The sequence below is a fragment of the Vicugna pacos genome, chromosome 8 (genome assembly GCF_048564905.1).
Source record: "Vicugna pacos chromosome 8, VicPac4, whole genome shotgun sequence".
In the NCBI taxonomy this organism is placed as follows: Eukaryota; Metazoa; Chordata; class Mammalia; order Artiodactyla; family Camelidae; genus Vicugna; species Vicugna pacos.
In genome coordinates this window covers 58,338,274-58,360,997 of record NC_132994.1, presented here as the reverse complement: position 1 = coordinate 58,360,997, position 22,724 = coordinate 58,338,274, and the positions used below count along the sequence as shown (strand labels likewise).

General features: G+C 35.6%; 1 pseudogene; it reads left to right on the top strand.

Annotated features, from left to right (window-relative positions):
- The first annotated feature begins 313 nt into the window (after positions 1 to 313).
- On the top strand, positions 314 to 1,077 carry LOC102533622 (small ribosomal subunit protein eS1 pseudogene; annotated as a pseudogene).
- The last annotated feature ends 21,647 nt before the right edge of the window (positions 1,078 to 22,724 follow it).

The following is a 22,724-nucleotide window of genomic DNA, read 5'->3' as shown; positions in this document are numbered from 1 at the left end:
GAGTTCAGCATACAAATTTTGTTGGGGACACAAAACATTCAGACCACAGCAGCATGTTGCTGTAATCTTTATCATTTCCTCAATACAAGTATTTTTTGTGTTCTAAATTGCTTTTGATTAAAAAAATTGTTTTTGGAAGTTACAGAGAAATGATGGAATGATGGTTCTTTACCCATTGAATACAAGGGCTCTAAAAAAAAATCTAGGTAGTTTCCTTTTCTGGAGCTTACAGATTGGCCTGGAGGAACTTTGTGTTGCCTGTATCAATTGCAAAATAAAATGAGTATAAGCCTTTGGCTCTCAGAGCAGCACCATGGTTGTTTTTACATTTGGAAGCAAAAAGGGGGCCAAGAAAAATGTAATTGGGCCATTTTCTAAGACATATTGGTATGACGTGAAAGCAGTAATTAACTATGTTCAGTGCAAGTAATGTTGGAAAAACACTAGTCTCAAGGAACCAAGATTGCATCTGATGACCTCAAGGGTAATGTTTTTGAAGTGAACCTTGCTGATCTTCAGAATGATGAAGCTGCATCTAGAAAATTCAAGCTAATTACTGAGGATGTTCTGGGCAAAATCTGCCTGTCCAGCTTCTATGACATGAATCTTACCAGTGACAAAATGTGCTCTTATGGTCTAAAAAGGGCAGACTATGATTGAAGCTCATATTGAAATCAATTCTGCTGATGGTTATCTGACTTGTCTAGTCTGTATTGGTTTTACTGAGAAAACATAACAAAAGACCTCTTAAGCTCAGGACCACAGGTCCCCAAAATCCAGAAGAAGGTGATGGAAATCATGACCCAAAAGTTGTAGACAGGTCACTTGAAAGAAATGATTAGCAAATTGAGTGCAGACAACACTGGAAAAGATATAGAAAAGACTTGCCAGTCTATTTATCTTCTCTGTGATGTCTGTTAGAAAAGTAAACATGCTATAGAAGCCCACGTTTGAATTGGGAAAACTAATGGAGCATCATGGTAAAGGAGGTAGTGCTGAAAAGCTAGTGGGGATGAGACAGGTGCTAAAATTGAGCAAGGTGATGGGCATGAGACACCAGTCCAAGAATCTGTTTAAAATTCAGACTTTTAATGGTGATAAATACAAAGTCTTATTATGAAGAGGAAGAAGCTGTAAATCCCGTTTGGGGAAAAGACTTGAACTTGCTTAAAAGCGCACAATTTTTTAAAATGATCCTTGGAGATTCAGAATTGCCATTTCCAGAGGACTGTAAAGTCCAGATTTATACAGCTGTCAACTTACAACCTACCTTTCCAACTTCTCTAGTAAAATGTAATGAACAAGAATACTTTATTTGAATGTACTTGTTTTTATTCATATTTTCCTTTATGTTTAATAATCTCTCTATCCTGGTTAAGAAATTCCTTTCTACCTTGTGAGACTTTCTCCTATACTGACCCCTAAAGATGCTATAGCTTTGTCTTTTACTTTTATTTTGAACTATTTATTTTAAATTATATCTAATTTTTTATATATGGCAAGAAAGTAAATTAAATTTGTTTTCTTGCCATTTCAAGTGTGTGTGTCCATGTGTGTCTGTGTGTGTGCATACGTGTTTTGGGAGGTCCTATCGTGTTCCAGTTGTCAGTAAGGCTACTCTGTTCTTCAGGTTGTGCTATTTCCAGTACAACTTAGAATCAGCTTGTAAATTTCCACAAAATATCTTTTGAGATTTCCATTAGAATTACATTTATTCCACAGCCTTAGTCAGTAAAGATTTGCATCATTATGAGCCATTTCTACATTTATTTAGTTACTTTTAAATCTTCCAATATAATGCTATAAACTTTTTATTTTAAGTTCTGTAACAACTTTTGTTGGATTTATTCCTGACCATTTTATAGTTTAAATCCTATTAATGGTACATGCTATGAAATTATAGTTTATATTACTGCTGTTTGTAAAAATGTAATTGATTGTTATAACAGTATAATATCTGCAATCTTAATAAACTTACTGAATTTTATGTTAGCTGTAGTTTCTTTTGAGTTTTCTAGATAGACATTTGTATGCCCCATAAAAATAACTTAAGCTGTAGTGGTGTAAACTACTTTGCTTTGTTCTTGATCTTGACGGAAATCATTATAACATTTCAACATTGTACAATAGCTGATGTAATTTGTTCATAAATATCTTTTAATATTTTAAGAAAATGTCGTTCTGTTCATAGTTAGCTAAGAATTTTACCATGAGCTTATGTTGCACTTTTTGGAATATTCACTTTCTGCCTGTGTTGAAATGAATATATGACTATTTTCCTCCAATGCAGTGAATTATATTAACTGTTTGTAATATTTAGTCAGTTTTGCATTTCTGGGGTAAACTTCCCTTGATTATGGTAAGTTACATTTTTAATATATTCCTGGGTTTGGTTAATAAACTTTTTTTAGGATTTTATATTCTTGTTTATGAATAGGATGGGGTAGTAAATTTTTTTTTCTCATACTAACCCAGCAAATTTTAGTAGTAATGTTATATCGACCTTACAAAATTAGTTGATGATTATTCCTTTTTTTTAATTCTCTGGAAAAAAATTAAGAAGAATAGAATTAATTGTTTCCTTAGGGTTTAATAAAATTTGCAAGTAAAACCATCTAAAATTGCTATTGATTTGTATCAGAATCTTTTTCAAAACATATATTTATTTTTGTATGTTCTTGTAGGACTATTCAGGATTTTCTTCTTCTAGATTTTACTTTTAGAAATTTTATATTTCATAGAATTCATTTAATCTCAGTGTTAAATAATTTGGCAACATTGTTCGAGGCCTTTGATAATTTTTAATATATATAGCGTTAGTAATGTATTATTTTAAAATTTCAAATATTGTCACTGTGCCTTCTGTTACACTTTCTTAATTTTCCAGAGTTTTCTGTATATTATCAGTTTCCTTTTCAAAGAAGAATTTTTGATCCTACCTGTTGTATCTCTAGTTTCTGTTTTATTCATTTTTTAAACTTCTCTTGAATATTTTCTTCCATTTCTGCAGATTCATTTCTTTCTCATTTTTCTATCTGGGTTGCAGAATTTTTATTGATGATTTACAGAAGTTCCTTTTATATTCTAAATATTCCCTTTCTGATTTAGATCAAACAAAAACGTTTTCCCAATCTCCCACGTATGTTAATTTTGGTTCTGGTGTCCTTCATTGTAGAGAAATTGTTAATTTTGATGTATCACACAATCATTTTTGTCTTGTTTTATAGTTTGTTTTCTGAAAGTTTTTGTAGTGTTTCTTAGCTATTACCCTTACTCTTTTGCACAAATATAGGCTCCTTCATTTACTTTTATGACTTTTTAAATTTTATCTTGGCATATTTCCTTTAATTTCTTTGGCACTCCTTTCCTGGGGGTTTACTTAAAGAAGGGGTTTTCCCTTTTTCCCATATGGTGAGCTGCTTACGTCAGTGTCTGAGTGCTGTATTTCATTTTACCATAGGTATATATGGTACCAGATATCTCTCTACTATATGTGAATCCTTCTGTAGAATATCTATTTAGTTCTAGTAGCCTATTTTTCTCTTATAGGTAAACAGTGATTTTTATTTCCATATGTGTTCACTCTGCCTTACTGTGTGATAGGTTAATTAGCATTTTTACTTTCCAGCTTTAGATTTAGTTAGTTGTTTGTATATTCTTACGTATAATTTTTAATGTATCAAATTTCTTTAAAGATCTAAATATCTTAAAACATATTTTAAAATATTTGATTTGTAACTCAAATATATGTAATATATGTAATTTATATAAGTAAATATCTAGATCCTTTCTGGGTTTATTTCTACTATCTCTTTGATCTCTTGATTATTAGTTTCTATAGTTACAGTGTATATTTATCAGTTTGCAAGTTTATAGATATTTATGGTATATCTAAGCTTTTTGTCAAAAACAGGATGTCATAGACACATATTTTTATCTATTTTTCTCTTTTTTACACTATAAAACAACTGAGGTAAGGGAATTATTTATTGTCTCAGTCAATTCAGAGATTTGTCTTGATCCAGGGCTGGATTGCAGCTTTGAGAAAGCTTTAGTCTTCTTTTGTTTCACTTTTATTTACAGCTGTGGCATTCTAAATTTTCTAAACTATTGGATTGTGAGCTTCCTAGTATTCTGCCTTTCCAACTCTGAAAATTTGCTAGAGTTTAGACATTGCCTGCCCAGCTCTTTAGCTTCCTGCCCCATAAAGTGTCATAAACGGGCAAATGCCCGAGGCAGAGAACAGTACTCCTGTGCTGAAGGCTGTCTCTTTTTCCAACTGGTCTTTGTTTCCTAAACCAGACAGTACTGCCAGAGATTTTATTCTGTCCTTTAGAAACTTTCACATTAACTCTTCAGCCCCTCAGATTGTCCACACGATAGCCAGAGAGCAGTGATGTCATGGAGAAGCATGGTCACGGTTTAATGTTACTCCGTTGTGCATAGCTGCCAAAAAAAAAAAAAAAAAGTTGATTTCTCTTTCCCAAGGACTCTTACCCTAAGCTTACCCCAATCTCCAGCTAGTGTCCAGGCTCTGCAAATGCCCTCAGGAGTGAAATGTTTGGAGATAGTTTCACCTGAGTGATGAACACACAAAATGGACAATAGCAAGACCAGACATCTGACCTACAAAATCTACAGCAAACAGTCCAGAAAGTCAAATCCAAGTCTCTGCAGCAGTCAGCCCAGACCACTCAGAACTTGGGCAGTGACCACTAACTTCCCTAATTTTTGCCTTTAGTTACGACTCAGAGCCAACTGGAGAAAGCCAAATACGCTCCCCAAAACAATCATAAAATGCCCCACGTCTAGTTAGCCTACCCCCAGCTTCCCCCTGCTAACAGCTTCCAATGAAAGCATACCAGAATCTTCCCCCTTTCCCCCCAATAAACCTTTTCCACTCCGCTGCCTGCCTTTGTGGCTCTGCCAAATGCTATGCTGGTGGCTGTGATTCGCTTCCTATAGCTGACTCTGAATAAATAACCTCTGTTGTCATTTGGTTTGCCTTCATTTATTTCCACATAACTCTTCTTGGAAGCATTCTTCTCTCTCTGGAATTTTTAGTTCATCTAAACAGTTCATGATATTAATTTATGAGGTTTTATTTTTAATTTATTTGATTGTTTTTTTGATTTTGGCAGCAGACACACTGATATGTCATGAACTCCTGAAATTTTGCTAGAAGAAGTCTAGGTCAAATGTTCTTCATCAAATCCTCAAAGTCTGGGACAGTTCAAGTGTTGTAACTGGGCCAGATGTTTAACTATATGAAGCCCAGCTTTCATCACCTGAAGAAAAATTCTTCCACAGAGTACTTAGGATTGGATGGTTTAGAGCAGGAGTTGGCAAATAAGGACCTTAGGTCAAATCCAGTTAGCTACTTGCTTTTGTAAATAGAGGTTTACTGGAACTTAACCACACTTCTTTGTATACTGTCTGTGGATTTTGCTTAAGTGCTGCAATGGTGGAGTTGAGTAGTTGTGACAAAGACTGTCTGGCTCATAAAGCCTAACATATTTGCAGTCTGGCCCTTTACAGGAAGAGTTTGATAAGTCCTAGTTTAGTGTACATATATCAGACATTGTGTTTTTTCAGCTCTAGAATTTTTATTGGATTCTTTTTTATGGTTTTAATCTCTCCTGCTTGACTTTATGCTTTTCTCTACACACTCGAACATACAATAACTCTTTTAAAGTTTTTGACTACTGATTACATCATCTCTGTCATTTCTGCTTCCTATGTTGACTAAGCTGTCTTCTGGTCATAAATCACATTTTCCTGCCTCTGTGTATAAGTACGGTGATTTTTAATTGGTATTATTGTGAGAGTTATAAGAGTCTGGGTTTTGTTGTCTTCCTTTGAAGTGTATCAGTATTTGGTTTAGTTGCCAGTTTAAGCTCTGTTAGAGCACATCTAGTTTAGTTATAAAAATAGCTGAATTTTAATAAGAGTAGTTTAATGTCATTATAAGATGAGTTAGGGCACATCTGGATTAACTGTAAGAAGTGGTTTAATACTAAAGTGTGGGATTTCTGTGGTCTCTACTGGATGCTCTGGCGACTGAACTGTGTCTACTATGCCTGATTAGAATTTGAGTATCTAATAGCTAACCCTGTCCAGGTCACGGTTAGTGCCTTTGTAGCTGTTTTCTACCTAGTAGTTATTCTTTGATCAACTTCATAGCGTCTCCATCTGCCTGTGTGCTATTTTATATTCAACAAAGATTCAAAGGAATACTATGCAGGTTCCAGGCTTTTGAGCATGAGCTGCCCATTCTCATTGCTTGGCCTTGCCAGAAACCTTTCTCTGCTCAAAACAACAAACAAACAAACAAACAAAGGAATACTATGCAAGTTCATGGAACTCTTCATCTGTGTAGCTTCCTCTGGTCTTGCACTCTGTGTCAACGTGAAAGCCATTGCAGTCCTCCTGAGACCTGAGTTGCATCTCCTCTGGTTGGTAACACTGCTCTGCTCTGCTCTGCTTTAGTTACTGCTTCTTGCTCTACAGTCTGGAAGGAGTCTCCAGGCAAAAAGCCAAGGTGATTGTAAGGCTCACCAAGTTTGTTATCCTTCTCAGTCCCATGCTGAAAACACTTATTTAATATATTTTTGGATAGTAATTTAATTGTTTACAATAGAACAGATAACCTGTTACACTAACCACATTATTGCTGGCTGCATATTGACCTACTAGTCCTATTAGGGAAGCAACACAATTAAATGATGAATTTAACAGGAAAGGAAGGTGTTATGAGCTGAATTGTGTCCCCCAAAAGTTCACATGTTGAGTTCCCAAGCCCTAGTATTCAAAAAGTGACTGTGTTTGGAGATAAGGTCTTTCAAGTGGTCATTAAGTTAAAGTGAGGTCATTAGTGAGGGCTCTAATCCATTATGACTGATGTCCTTATAAGAAGAGGAAATTAGGACACAGACACACACAGAAGGTAGGCCACATGAAGATAAGGGGAGAAGATGGCAATCTACAAACCATTGAGAGACGTCTCAGGGGGAATACACCCTGCCAACACTCTGTTCTTAGACTTCTAGCCTCCAGAATTGTGAGAAAACAAGTTTCTATTGGTTAAGTCACTCAGTCTATGGTACTTTGCTGTGGCAGCCCTAGCAAACTAATAAACACAAGGTTTACTTTAATTAATGCTAATGATTAATTAGTAAGCAGTAAATGGACCTATAATCACCTACATGAAATAAAGTGTTGATTAAAAATGTTTAACTACCAATAAGGCATAATCTGGAGCAGTCAATCAGGATGCCAGCTGTATCTGCAGGCACTGGTTGAATATAAGTCCTGAATGAAGTGAATGAAATGAAAAAAAATGCGTAAAGCAAATATCCTATATTCAAATGGCAAATGACACGTTGTTATACAGGCAAGTGTATTCATTGGTGGTCTCTGAGGTATCCATAAGTTCCTTGAAAGTGGGTGCAACATTATGGAAATTATTGTTCTTTATTTTTTCTGGAGACGTTTTTACAGCATTCAGTATGTGGTAGTCAACATCTTGAGACTGGACACTTTAAGGAGGAATGCTAATCTATTATTAGGTTTAATAATATGCTGTAAGTTATACTAGCATTTAAAAACTTAAGGTTATAATATGAAATTATGTATTATAAAATTTATAATGAAACAATGTTACTGCACTTAGTTTAAAAATAATAAAGCATGACATTTATAATAGTAACAGTGACTCTAAACCATTTGATTGATTTCTAAAATATGCTTTTAAAATGTCAACCTATCAAAAATCTATTGAAAATTACTGTGTTCTAAGTATTGGGCTAAATGAAACAATTACTCATCAAGACATTTAGTTATCGGGTCTAGTGATCCAGTGGGCCTACATACTGCACACAATTCTTGGCCCAGAGAAGAGGGCTAAACCTAGGAAAAGAGTTTTGGGCCAAGGTCATAACGTGGTAAGGTAAATGGTATTAAAAGAAATAAGTAAACTGAAAAGCCTAAGAGAAGAGGCTGACGATTATGAGATGACGTGCAAAAGACAAATCTTCCTGAATTTCCAACCTGTTAATATGCTACAGCTTGCCTTAACACGGTGTCACAAACTGGGAGGTGTGAAAAACAGAGGTGTACTGCTTCACAGTTCTGGAGGTTAGCAGTCTGAAATCAAGGTGTCATCAGGGTTAGTTCCTTCTCAGGGCTGTGAAGGAAGGATCTGTTCCAGGCCTTTTTCATTGGCTTGTAGATTACTGGTCCCTTCCCTGTGTTTTTTCATATTCTCTCTATGCACGTCTATCTCCAGATGTCCACTTTTTTATAAGGACACTAGTCATATTGGGTTAGAGCCTACCTTAATACCTCATTTTCAACTTATTACCTAATTAAAGACTATATATCTTCAAATAAGGTAAACATTTGAGGTAATGAGGGCCAGGACTGCAAAACATTAATTTTGATGGGTTATAATTCAACTCATAACATGAGACAGTTGAATCAATGACTCAGAGGCCAAGAATTCCTCTTTTCCAGCAATGCAGTTGTCTATTTGAAGTCCATTCTCAGTTATATTTAGGACAAGAACTGAATTAGGTTGATTTCCATATAGCAGACAACACAAAATAGCAGTGGTTTTATAAACTGCAAGTACAGTTTTCTCCCAAGGGAAGCCCATTTCTGGACCAGGGTCTTTGTGTATATTACAGACCCAGCTTCATCCTACTATTCTGTGAAACCTTGATGTCTGTTATCAAGGCCACGTCATAATCTGAGAGATCTGCTAGTGCTCTCAGCATCATGGCTGCATTCTCAGGCTGTTTCCCAGAGTCAGGTCTCATTAAACAGTCTTCTTGGAAGTCCTAAAAACACTCTACTTACATCTCAATTACCAGAATTTAATCAAATAGATTATTGTAGCTGAAAAAAACAGTATTAGTAATAGAAGTAGTATTTCAGTTGGCTATGTCGCTTTTCTAAATAAAATTTTTAGTTTTTAAGTAAAAAATGGGAAAATGGATATCACTTGGCAGCTAGAAGTCTCCATATTATTTGTCCCGGTTTACGGAAGATAGATGCAGAATGGAAAACTAAGGCCCACAAACAGACTCAAGGTCACGTAAGAGAAGCTATTTCTTTAGAAAAAACTTAGATTCTCACAGGTTCTTCAGAGAATTGCTCTTTGAGAAGTGAGAGTGGTAATCAGCGGTGAGGGTAAGCGTTGCATTACCATTTACCCATTTACCAATTGTGAAAAAACAAATTTCTAAGCTAACTTTCCACGACAGCTCTGGGTGTGATCAGAACAGTTCTGTTCCTACACCCGGATAGTCAGCAAGATAAGAAAAGCTGTGTATGCAAAACAGCATACAAATCCATATTAGCTGTAGGTAGCTGTCAGGACATGAATTAACACTAAGAGCTGTGGGCCATGCTCAATATAATATAGGTTCTGATGTGTTAGATTAGATTTCTATATAGCCAGGCCATCAAAATTATGTTATTACAAGCTACCAGTTATTAAGTGTACCAAACACTGTGCTAATTATCTATTATCTAATTATTACTTTAATTAACTCTTTATGCAAGTGTTACATTCTGATTTTGCCAAGGAAGACATTAAGGCTTAGAGAAATTATTTAATTTTAATGGTAATGCAATTGCTTAGTGGCAAATTTGGGATTCACAGCCACATCTGTCTGACATCAAAGCCATCATGATCGGGTGATCTCTATATGAAAGTAGGTAGTAGAAGACATTCTTTTTAAGTAGGACAGTTGGAGCTAAATCAGGTTTTTTCAGAGAAACATGTTATGGTTTTCAGTCTCTTTGTGACATACTAAAAAAAGGCAAGTAAAATAGGAATGTGTATTCTGGAGAAAGTCTTAGGGGAGAATAAACTGTCTTTAATCATTTAATGGTCTATAATATTGACAAGACAGTTCACTCTTCTATATGGTCTCCAGAATAGAACTAGGGAAACAAAGCCAATGGACGTAGGCTACAAGGAAGTCATTTGTTTGTTTGTTTGTTTGTTTGCTGTCATTCTGAGCTGTCCACTGATAAAACTGATAACTTCATAAATTGTGAGTTTCTAATGTCAACGGAAGTTTGTAAGCAGAGTTACTTGGTGTTTGTCTATGTCATAATAATGAATGGGTTAGTGTAGTTGCCTTTGAGTGTCCCTATTGTTGGTTGATTTGTGTCCCCCCAAAATGTATGTTAAAGTCCTAACCCTCCCTTATCTGTGAATGTGACCTTATTTGAAAACGGTCTTTGCAGATGTAATCAACCTAAGATGAAGTCATATTTGATAACTGGGTGGGCCTTAAATCCAATGACTGGTGTTCTAATGAGGAGAGCGTGATTTGGAGACACACAGATACACAGACAACTATGGGGAAATGGAGGCAGAAATTGGAAGCTAAGGAATGCCAAAGATAGCCAGCAATTACCAGCAGGTAGGAAGTCGAGGTACCTTGAGGTAGATAGTGTTGCTTTTTAGAAACTTTAATGTTTGTTTGCCATGGTTGCAATTTCTTTCAAGCATTTTTTTATCCTGAAATGAAACTTAATTTCATTTCACTGTGTTTTTATATTCTTTAGGCAAGTAATAAATAATATTTTGAGGAATACCCAGGTATTAATATAGTTAGCGGGAGAGTGCTTCCTTCTGAGTGTTTCTTCAAACGGAAATCTAGTAGTTTCCATGATAGACAGTATAAAACTGTACAAGTTAGAGAGATACATCTATTCTTTCCTTTCAATAATAGGTTTACATTTTTAGCATGCCTTTCATGAACCAATGTCGTCTCACTGCAGGTGATTGCAAGTACTTCTGATTTTATCTAGATAATTTCTGATGTAGGGCATTAGGAAGGCCTCAATTAGGGAAGGAAATGTGCTGTTCTGTTTTCACATTTCCTACAAAAATTTAAACCTAAATTCATAACTGCCTGCCAGGTTCTTTAATGTTAGAGCATCTTTATTCATTTAATGTATTTGCCAAGAATCATATATCATACCTATCATGGCATGCAATTGCTGTGATATATGTATAGTATTCAGTTCCTGATACTCCTTTTATTTACATAGGACTATTAGAAAATTACTTCATCCAGTCTAATAAACACTTTCCACTCCTGAATATGATTTAAACAAATAAACGCTTCACTAACCTTTTGTGTTTCTTTTTTGAAGCTACAAAAAGGGTCATCTTGCTTGGAATTGAAAAGCAGGTGAATATTAACAATCTGGTAGTCAGAAAGTAATTTTATAAAACACAGGCTACAAGTTATTCACCAGCTGAAGTGTTGTATTTATATTTAATTTTGTAAAACCTTCTTCCAGGCTAGTGACAATGCACTCAGTGGTGTTGTGAGAAAGAGATGTAGCTAGATCTCTTACATCACTTGATATATATTTGAAAAACATTTGGAAACTTCCTTAATTTGTGTCAAATTTGTAGAGAGACTTTAACTGGATTAGTGTACACTTTAACTTGAAGTTGAATTCAAGTGCATCAGGTTGATTCTTTCTCTTGGCAAGAAATTACAATGCTAATGAAGCTGGGAGGGGAAGATCCCACTTCATTCTCTGCTCTCCGATGTGAGGATTAAAAATGTGAAACAGAGTTTTGTGAATTGAATGATGAATATTAATTATTTGGGATACTGTGGCATTAAGAGATAATTAGATAAAATAATCATTACAGGTTTAGAGGTTATCTATTTTCCTCAAGTTGAAAAATGGTGTATTTCAAATATTATACATGTTTAACTGAGAATAGTAGAATTTTGACTTAGTGTCTTTCCCTGAGGATCTCACAGTTCTTTATAACTACTGTCATTTACATACTCATTCTACTTCTAGGAAGAGGAAGATTCTGGACCTTCAATAGTAAGACAAAATTAAACAATAGATCATTTTATAAAATATGATAAAGTGATTGGCATACAAGTGCATTATTTCTCTGACTCATGTGATTTCTTTGTAAATTCTATGTGTGCACATGTGCAGTTGAAGATATGGTCCATTCTACTGAAAGGAAAAGAGAACCTGGATTTTCCAGATATTTTTCTGTGGTCAGTCTGAACTACAAACCTTTAATTTCTAAAACCAGTAACTATTCCAGAAGGCATGATTAATTATAAAGAGTAATGAAATCAAAATGATGTTTTAACTTACACGCTCCAATGAGAAATATAGGCAAGCGATTCAGGGCCTTTCTGTTTCTTTACTTGAACTTTGCATTAATCAAATATGTATGGAATGTTTATGATGTGCTGTAAATTGTCCTGGAGATTAAAAAATGTATAAAAAATACCCATGATTCCAAGGAGTATGTGTTCTAGTTGGGAAACATATGCAGAGTTGGGTCAATACCAAACCACGTAGAACGTGCAGTAACAGAAAGGTGCAGGGGACACTGACCCTTGGAAAAATGGTTCAGAAGACGGAGCTTGTCCTAGGACTATTTCCATGTCACCATTTTATTCATTACTTTTTTCATGAGACAAACAGGCTACCCTGTTTCTCATAATGCAACACTCCAACTGCCATATTTCTCATCACTGATTCTGAGTTTTGCTCTCAGCCCCATGGCCCTGGTCATCTGACTTCTACTATTAGAGGTAGAGAAGCTTACAGGAGATTTTATTTGCAGGGCCCCTGTGTTAGCTTGGGCTGCTGTAACAAAATGTGACCTGGCGTCTTAAAAGGAGTCTCTTATTTCTCACAGTTACGGAGATGAGGAAGTCCAAGATCAATGTGATGGCAGGTTCAGTGTCTGGTGAGAGCCCTCTTCCTGTCTTCTCATTAAGTCCTCACATGCCCTTTCTTTAGTGCCTGCATACACACACACACAGCTCATAAATTTAAAATCCATTTTGTCTGTATCTTTCCTCACATGCACTCCCATGATTCCTCTCCAATAAGTTCATCATAAAAACACAAGTAATTAGGAAAATAAGTGATAGGCAATAAAAACACATTCATATTTTTAGTCATATTGGAAAGCCACCCATAAGCAATTATATTTTAGTAGAACAGGAATGAGCAGTCATTTCTAAATAATGTTGTATTTAATTTATCTAATAGTAAGCAGCACTCTACCTTAATCAATCTTAAACTGGATCATTAGTTAATGAAAATAGGAACTAATTAAATACTCCTGATTTTCACTTGTATCATGAGATCAAATTTTCTCATGAAATTCAGTAAGAGAATTGGATACAGTTAGATTTCTATTTTCAAATTTCACTGCAATGGAGAGAGCTCATTATAAAAAGAAAGGTTTTATAAGCTGTTGCCAGTATGATTCAGTAGCTGCATTACTGTTTTATGATTACAGATCAGACAACCCAGGAAAATCGAAATAACACTCTAAATGATACCACTTCATTTTATGATCTGTGATGGATGTAAATTGAGCCTTGAATTCCTTATTCAGGAAACACACAATTCTAGAACATTAGATTTGCAAATATCCTTAGAATCTCTAAATGGAATGTCCGCATTTTGCAAGTGAGTAATAGGCCCCTGAATACTGTAGTTTGCCTACAATTAAAAACTTAGCATTTGAACTGAGGCAAAAATCCTATTTCCTGACTCCCAACTTGTGCTTTTATTAGTGCATCATTCAGCCGTTTTTCACATTAATACTTCAACTGGTTTAGAAATTACTCTTTCTGTTTTCAACACAGCCAAGCAAGCCCCTCCTTTGATGTTGAGTTTTAACAATGACTGATGTAGAGGCATAATTGCTTTACTTTCTACAGAATACTGTGAAAGATGGTAATGTCTACAAAACCTAGATATGGTCCTCATTCTGTCTTGGGCCACTAATCTTTTCTCCTGTTAACAACGGTAAAAGCTCTCCCTGAAACAGCATACGTTCCACAGATGTCTTGATAAATCATCAGGAGATGGACATCTCAGTTTTCAGACTCCGGAATTTGAGGGAGAGATCGTTTATTGTGGAGAAAAAATAAATACCAAAGAAGAGAAAGCAGAGGTTGCAGTTGGGAGAAAAACAGAAATTGACAACTGATTAAAAATGCCCTGGGTAGTAATAGGTTCCATAACATATTTAAAAAATCATTACGATTGCGTGTTAAATATCACCTAGTCTTGTATGTGCTCCATTATGTTGTTTTTACAGTTTCTTTACAGTTTTCCTTTACATGAGATGTGGGAATCTTTGAATATGACAGGAAATATACTCAATTAATGTTCTTAGCCTTGTAAAATATACTCGTTTTAGACAGATGTGATTAATTTCAATGGAATTATAAAGAAAACATCTGTGAAGGACAATCATTCTGACAAAGAGTGAAAGGGTTAAACAACCCCTTCATTTCTCCATTTTGGCAAGCCTCCCAAGGCTTTCACTAAGAGACTGTCTATGTTTTCTGCCAGGTGGATGCAAATTCACTCTACAAAAAGGAATTAATTTACTAAGGTATGATCATCTTTTCTCTTTTCTGTTCTGGTAATTGAATATTCATCACATAACAAGTGCCGCTAATTAGCAGATTATTCCATTTACTGGCAAATAATGAACTTGTTATTCCTATCAAAAAAAAAAAACAAGAGTTGGAAAAATTCAAATTTTTATTTAGTTACTGCTGTTTCAATAACTTTAAAAATTTTCAGAAAATAAATGCATTTCACTGTAATGAATTATTCGGTAACTACATACAGGATTTAAGCTTTAATGTCTTCAGGAAATAAAGGCTTTAAGTTAACACTTAGTGTAACTAAATCGCTAATCTTAGCAAGGCTGTGTGTTTTGCCTGATTTTAGTAGTTTGCAGAAATTAACGGTGACTGTGGGTATTTCCTCAATTTTCAAACTGATTTAAGGTGGATGACTCATTTTGGGAGCTGTCTTAACAGAAGGTTGTTCTAAGAATTTTAATTATGTACTTTGGTATTTAACAAGGAGGCTACTTACCTATTCTTCCTAAGGAGTAATTGATAAAGTGACTTAAACATTAGAAAATATTTCTCATTTGTTGTAATTATTTTATCATTACAATAAGTCATTTCATCACTCCTGTATCCTATGTTAAGGATTATTTATGTTAAAAATAGTGAAATGATTGACAATGGAGAGACTGTCTCTGATCATCCTTTACGTAAAGGCAAACTTGCACCACACATACCGCCACCTTCACCTCCATCATGCTGTAGGACTCCTTACTGAAAATAAGGGGGTTTAAGTGGAATTCTGGAGGCTGAATGTTGAGAGCATCAGCTTCATTGCTCTGCTGGGTCCAGGCTTTGCCCTGTAGGCAAGACATTGGAGAATATGAAGAATTTTGTGGAGAAACTGGCTCAAGAGATAAGTTTTACAAATTCTCCCATTTGGAAGTCTGTGAATGAAGTGACCAGCTCCCCATGGAAGCATTCCTTATGGAAGTCCATCAACAAACAAGGCTCCCACAGGTTCCAGTCAGCAATTTAATTTCTGTGAACAGAGAGGGAAGAATCATCGAAATTGAAGAAATAATCTAAAATGAAATATGCAGACTAAACCAACAGAGGAGAATGAGAAGGACACAGACTAAAACAGAGATAAAGTGCATCCTAGTGAGAGAAGTGGACATGTGTGTATGTTCTGGGTTGGAGGTGGGGGACTTTCAGGAGAGGATCCAGTTCTGAGAATGTTAAACCAACTTTGCACTGTAGGATATACATAGTAAATATTTAAACTTTTCAAGTCAAGAAGAAATTTTATAAGTATAGTCTTCAGAAATATGGGTGCAAATACAAGATTTCCCTCCCCCACAAAAAGCAAATCGAAGAGCTGACTGTAGTTGCCTTGGGGGATGGGCCAAGAACTATAGTTTTTCTGCATTATCTGTTTTATTTAAGTAATAGTTATATAGGAAGAAGTACTTATAATGTAATTGAATAGTTCATGAATTATGTAATGGAGAAGGCTAAGAAAGATTTAGCCAATCAGAATTTTAGAAATGAGCGTTAATTAAAGTAGATATTTTCTGATGGTTTTAAGGTTGTGCATGGGGGAAATAAGGAGTGTGTGGGAAATTACATCACAATTCCTTTCCCCTCTAAGAAGGCAGGAAAGGAGCAAGAAAGACATTACAACCAACTTTATGCGTATCTCAGGATTGCTGGATGGCACTGAAAACAGAAACTCTTTGGATAGGAAAGAGTAATAAAATAGAGAGAGAATTGGCTCTAAAGAAGGATAACCTCTTTATATGCAGGAAGGCATGTATCCTTCAAGATTTGCTTTTTGAGATATTTATAGAGGTGATTCTGTGAAATTCCTATGACTGGTGATGTTCAGTTCACAACATGTCGAAGATTTTGGTTCTGTGAATCTACCGAAGAAAGGTGAAGCCTTCTGCATCTAAGCTAGAAGGAACTGCTCGTCTGTGAACTCCAGGGACTAGCAGCACTCTGAGAACACACATGAGGCACTCTGAATACTGCCCTGCCGTATTACCTGCCCAAGTCTGCATCTGTCACTAGAAAGGGGAATGGCATCACTGGGACAAACTTAGGTGAATCAAAATCCATTCCTTATGTCTGGGAGGAAAACTGGCTCTTCAAAGGACGTTGGTATTTTGTGCAAGGACGATGGGATGGGTGACCCTTTTATAGAGGCCACTGTCATACCTGTAAGTAGTTGTAAGTTTGCTTTCTACTTACAGATACCTATAGTTCTTACTTAGTTTCTCACTTCACAGGATTCTAGGCTAAAAAGTTTAGGACAGTGATAAAAAAAATAGTAGAGATATCATGGCATTTCTGCTTTCTACTTCAGAACATATGATGTTTGTCTGAAGTTGATATATTTTTCCATTTAAAACAATTTTTCTGTGTTTTTCTTAATAAGAGGGTTTATTTTTAAAAATCAGATTTGAATTTTGAATTTGATTACTTTTTATACATACATATAATTTTGTAAGTTTTCCACTCTACATATTTGTTAGTATGAAGACTATTAATAGATTCATATTATTGAGATGGTCTAATATTTGTGAGATAATTATGTACTAATCATGGCGTATTATTCTATAAATGCATCTCAATATTAATTTTACTGTATTTTATATTCAGGATTTATGGTTTATATTAAGAAAGATTTATCTGCAGTTATTTTCTCTAAGTAAACACTAGTTTGAGGTTTTCATATCAAGGTTATCTCATTATCCTAGTTTTACAGAAGGAAAATTGTTCTTTCTTTATGCTCCATAAAAGTTTAATTCACTATAGAATTATGAATACCGGCAAAGTTGAAACAGCCTGAGACTTGGTGTGAGCCTGAGACCTTTTGGGAATATTTTGTTTTTAAATTTCAACAGTTTCTTCCACAATTATTGTTCAGTTTGTATTAGCTAAATTTTGTGTCTTTATGCTGTTATGTACTCTATTAAAAATCAGCTATTTTATCTACATTTTGATGTTTTGTTATTGTTATCCCAAAAGAGGAAGGCCTAGGTTCTTGTCTTGTCTGAAAGAGAAGAATTCAAATGGGAGACAAAAGCATTGTGTAGTGAAAGATTTCATTAACAAAGAGAAAGTACACCTCCAAGTGCAGAAGGCAGGCTGATCCAAGGGAGGACAGCAGACTGGTCTTTCTTTGTTGCTTCTGTCTTGTACCCTTGCTTAGGAGTGGTCACTTGATTGATGGCTCTTGTTCCTGGAGTGCTTAGTCATGCCTTTCCCCCTCTGCGCATGTCCTTACTCATGATGCACACAGGAAAACACCTGGGGCAGGGTAGGGGGGAGGGGAGCGCCTAAAACGCAATGCTCATTATGTTACAGTGAGCATTGGGTCACGTCCAGTTAGGTCCTTGTCACTACTGCATAGTCTTGGCCATCCTGTCCCAGCTGTTTTCTTGCTGGCACTCATTTAGAGGAAGTAAAGCCCCTTATGCTGAAGGCTGCATATCACCATCTTCCAGACCATCCTGCCTCTCCTCCACATTACCTACCTGGTGCTCCTGCTTATCTAACTGCCTAACAATGAGATTATATAACATATGCAATACTTTTTTTCTGTACTTGGATTACATGCTTGTTCTCATTCCTAAATGTATTTATTTGTACTCTGATTTTAGCTGGTTAGAAGAGCTAGAAAATGCAATTTTGTTGATGGTATACTTCAGCTAGTATATTCCATTGTTTAGGGTTCTTATTTCTTCTGGAAAGGAGAGAAGTTTATAACAATGTCATGTAAATGTAACATTTCTCTCAAATTATCTATGTAGTTTTTATGTTTTTTCTTCATACATTTGAAGGTAGATAAAGGAACAGTGAAGAAGCCGAACTACATCATATTTTAAAATATGGCTTCTGGACATAGACTGGTAGAAACCCAGCCCTTGTACTTACCATCTCTGGAACTTTGAAAAAATGACTTAATCTCTTTCTGCCTTCCTTTTGTCAATCTGAAAATTGTCTTTATAATAGCATCTAACTTTTAGAGTTAACTGGAAAGTAAATTAATATACCTGAAGAGCTTAAAATGCCATTGCCACCATGTGCAAGTTCAAAGACTATTAAGAGAAAAAACAATAGTTTTAGCTTTTATGCACATTGTAGGCTTTATCAATCACAGTGATTATCTTTGCCCTATTTCCTGTTTTTTTAACCTTAGATTGAATTTATATTTATTTTTCTCTTTCTGTTAGTTTTTTGTTGTTGTTGTTGACAGTATGCAATTCCTTATTCCTTCTTCAGGGTTGGCCCAAGGCAACAGGAAGCTGGACACAGGCTAGGTCCAGGTCTGCTGTTGCTAGAATTCCAGCAGGATTTCAGGACGAGTAGAACTAAAGAAATAAGGATATGTGATTATATAAGTTACTGTTTACACATAACTTGAGTGGAATAAGTGAGAGGAGCCACAGGGCAGCAGAAGCGAGACAGTCCCTGGAGAGCACAGGCTCACACTTTTGTACGTAAGTGATCTGTTCCCTCATTTCTTCTCCGTCCTGGCACAACTCCTCCCCATTCCCCGTTCCATTTGTAGCCCCACCACTAATCTCATTAGATAGTGCTTGAGTCAGGGATCTTCAGAGAACAAAAACAATAGGAGGCTTTTTAGATACAGTTGACCCTTGAATAATGTCGAGATTGGGGCGCTGACACCCATGTACTCAAAAATTTGCATATAATTTGTGGTTGGCCCTCCATATCTCTGTTTTCTCCATATCTGTGGATTTGACTAACTAGGGATTGTGTACTACTGTAGTATTTACTACTGAAAAAAGTCTATGTGTAACAGGACCCTGCAGTTCAAATCACTGTTGTTCAAGGGTCATATATATAAAAGATTATATATATATATGTATATAAATACACACACACATAAAATATATAAAAAAAGAGAGAGATTTATTTTAAAGAATTGGTCCACGTAATTGTGGGGCCTTGCAAATCCAAAATCTTCAGGGAAGGCAAGCTGCTGGTTGAGAATTCCAGCAAGAGCTGATGCTGCAGTTTTGAGTCTGGAGGGAGTCTGGAAACAGAATTTCTTCCTCCGGGGACATCACTCTTTTCTCTTAGGGCCTTCAACTGATTGGGTGAGTCTCACCCACCAATCTAAATGTTAATCACATTTTAAAAAATATCTTCACGACACCTTCTATATTAGTATTTGACTAAACAACTGGGCATCATAGCCTAGCCAAGTAGGCACACAAAATTAACCATCACAGAAGACATTTTTGTTATTAAAGTGCCATTGGTCTCACGCATGGCATTTACTGCTTGGCTGTTTGACTTGACCTTGTGCAGTGGGGCAGCAGTAGAACCTTTTACTGGACCTGACCAGATTTTTTGAAGCTTATCGTCACTCTTGTGATTGAATGAGCACAACACATTCCACAGCTTTCCCTGTTTTTTCCATCCACGATGACTGCCACCTCTTTTTGATATCTGAGTAGCAAGCTTTATTTTTTCTCTAGAAAATACTTATGAAGTAAGATGTAAAAATGAAAATAATGCAATAAAGAAATTCAAGTATGTTTGGAGCATATAAAGTATAGATATAAGCTACTCTAAAGAGGAAAGCTATCCATAGGTAGCAGTATATGGGCATTATCGAAATTACATTTTATAATTTTCAACTGCTTCATTAATTTGGTAGGTAAAATGGCATATTACACTCTTTTTCGATAAATATACAGAAGTTTTTAACAGAGTTCAAGGAAAGCAGGAAACAAAAGCAAATTGTCGAGGTCATCAAAAATAGGGAAAGGCTGAGAAACTATTACAATCTAGGAACAAATATAATGTGGCATCATAGATGGGATCCTGGGGAAGGAAAAGGACATTAGGAAAAACTAATGACACCTGAATAGAGTATGGACTTTAATTAATAAGAATGTAGCAAGATCTGTTCACTGATGTGACAAAGGTACCATAATAGTGGTAACAGTAGGGGAAAGTAAGTGTGGGGTATGTGCAAATTCTCTGTAATATTCTTGCAACACTTCTACAAATCTGAAATTATTCTATAATAGATTTTTAAACAGTTTATTGACAAAGGCAAATTGTTGAATTTTGCTTCCAGCTATGATAGGATAACAAAGACTAGACATAACTTCAACCATAACAGTGAAAAACTTGATGAAAAAATATATGGAAAACCATTTTTAGACATTCAAAAATAGGCAGCAGAGGACTGTGATCCCTGAGAGAAGGAAACTAGGTGAGGTAAGCCTGTGAGTCCTCCACTGTTCTACTGGAGGAAATTTCTGACCTTAGGTACGTGAAGAAGGAACCCAAACAGAATCCTACGGCCTCACTGAAACGAGGAGGTGACAACTGAAGTTTGGCGGGAGTGAGGCGGTAGCCTTTTTGTTTTTCTTCCCATGCAAATGAATGTATGTGGTCCACAGGCAAAACAGGGGAGACAGGTCTGTTTGGGGTTATTGTTACTGATTGCTCTTCTGCTCTCTCAACTAGTACCACAAGAAAAGCTCTCTAAAGATGCTCCCTCGAGTCCCTGTGAGTACCAGGTGGGGTTCATGGGGAAAAGGCCTGCACGAGTGCAGACTCTCTTCTGTCTGGCCTCCAAGGTCTTTACATTCAGTGCTTAATTCCCAAGGTTCAGCTGTATCTTCCTACTGGCCTATTTGAAGTCCAGTGATGGCTGCCCCATTTAAGCAAATGTTCAGGACCTGTTCTTCCCTCAGGCAGCTTTCTTTATATTTATCATTATCTGGTTGTCCTGAGACCTCGGGTCTCTAGTGAGTTTGAAGATATCTTTAACTTGCAGTTTCTCTAGATTTTTCTTGTTATAAGGATGGAGGCCACTCCCTTTACAGCCCTCTGCATCTCTGAGCTTCATTATTTTTTCTTATTGTGTTCATGAATTATCTTTTTAAAATATTACAGTAGTGGATTAAGTTGATATATTAATAGCATTAATATTATTTAGAGGACAAATAAACAAGAAAAAATGTAAAAAAAGGAAGGTACTTTATAGAGTCTGGGAAGATAAATCAAGATGAAAATATAACTTCCAATATTATCTGTAATTTTGAATGAATATAATTTCTACCAGTAACTTCAAAATACTTTGTTCCAATCCCTGTATTATCAATTATAGTAATTTATTACACTTTGGCTATTTATTAGTGATAACCTTGTATTGCCAGTAAAGGTTAACTGATGTTGTTCCCTTTGAAATTGAAAAAGAAACTGAATGAGTCATGAGCATTAGAGATAAATTCCTCATCCATTTTAGCATCATTCCTCCCGCATAGGATCTTGTAAATTAGAGAGATTCTGGTCACCTTGAGAGACAATGTTGGATGCTTTCATTACTGTCCTAAGGCATTTTCTATTTTTACAGTTTGACCCAACGTTTGTCTGACTTTAAACTGGGACACCAGCCCTCTGACTGTCTTGCTCAGCATCCAAATTTCCCTTTCCTGTGTATCAAAGGACAGTTGTAAAATTAACCAACTGCCTACACATCAGTGTTGCACAAAGTAATCAAATACAAGGATAATAATCACTTTTCAGTTACAGTCTGGTTTAATTTTCAGCAGTAGGAAATTGCCAACAGATCAAAATATGATATACTACCTCTCCACCTCCTTGTGTGCTGTTTTTAAAATAAAATATAGAAACAGAAGCACCCAGAGTTTGTTGACATTCAGGTAGGAGAGTTTTAGTTTAAGAAGCCATGTTGCAGATTTGCTGCTGCAAGTTTATTGAACATATGGTTGTTGGTCAAGGCTTTGCCTGTAATAATTGTTTCCTCATGGCGTGTGTGTGTGATATAGGTGTGCTTTAGTTTTCTTTCAATCTTTGATCAAATGGAAAGTTCTTTTAAGGGAGATAAACATTAGGAGACTACAAACCAAACCTTAAAACATCAGCATTACTTGTAACTGGGGAAAAAAATCCATCCACATTACTGAGTCTGTGCATTGTTTAGACTAGTTTTACATTTGTTTAGACAGTTCCTCAAACAGGTTGTGGTTCTGAACTCCCTTTGTTATAGGTTTGTACCTGAGCATCTTAAGATATTTATTATTTTGGCCCTTACATTTTCATGGTTATGTGAAAATTATTGTGAGAATTGGAATGAGGTTTTTCTTGTTCTTAAATACTACATGAGTAGTTTTGTTATTGGACTAGTCATTTATATACTATAGATTTTGTTTCAGTGGAGTTTAAATCATGTCTTACACACATAAACATCTTTAAATTTCTATCATTTTTAAGCAGTGAATCCTTTGATAATTT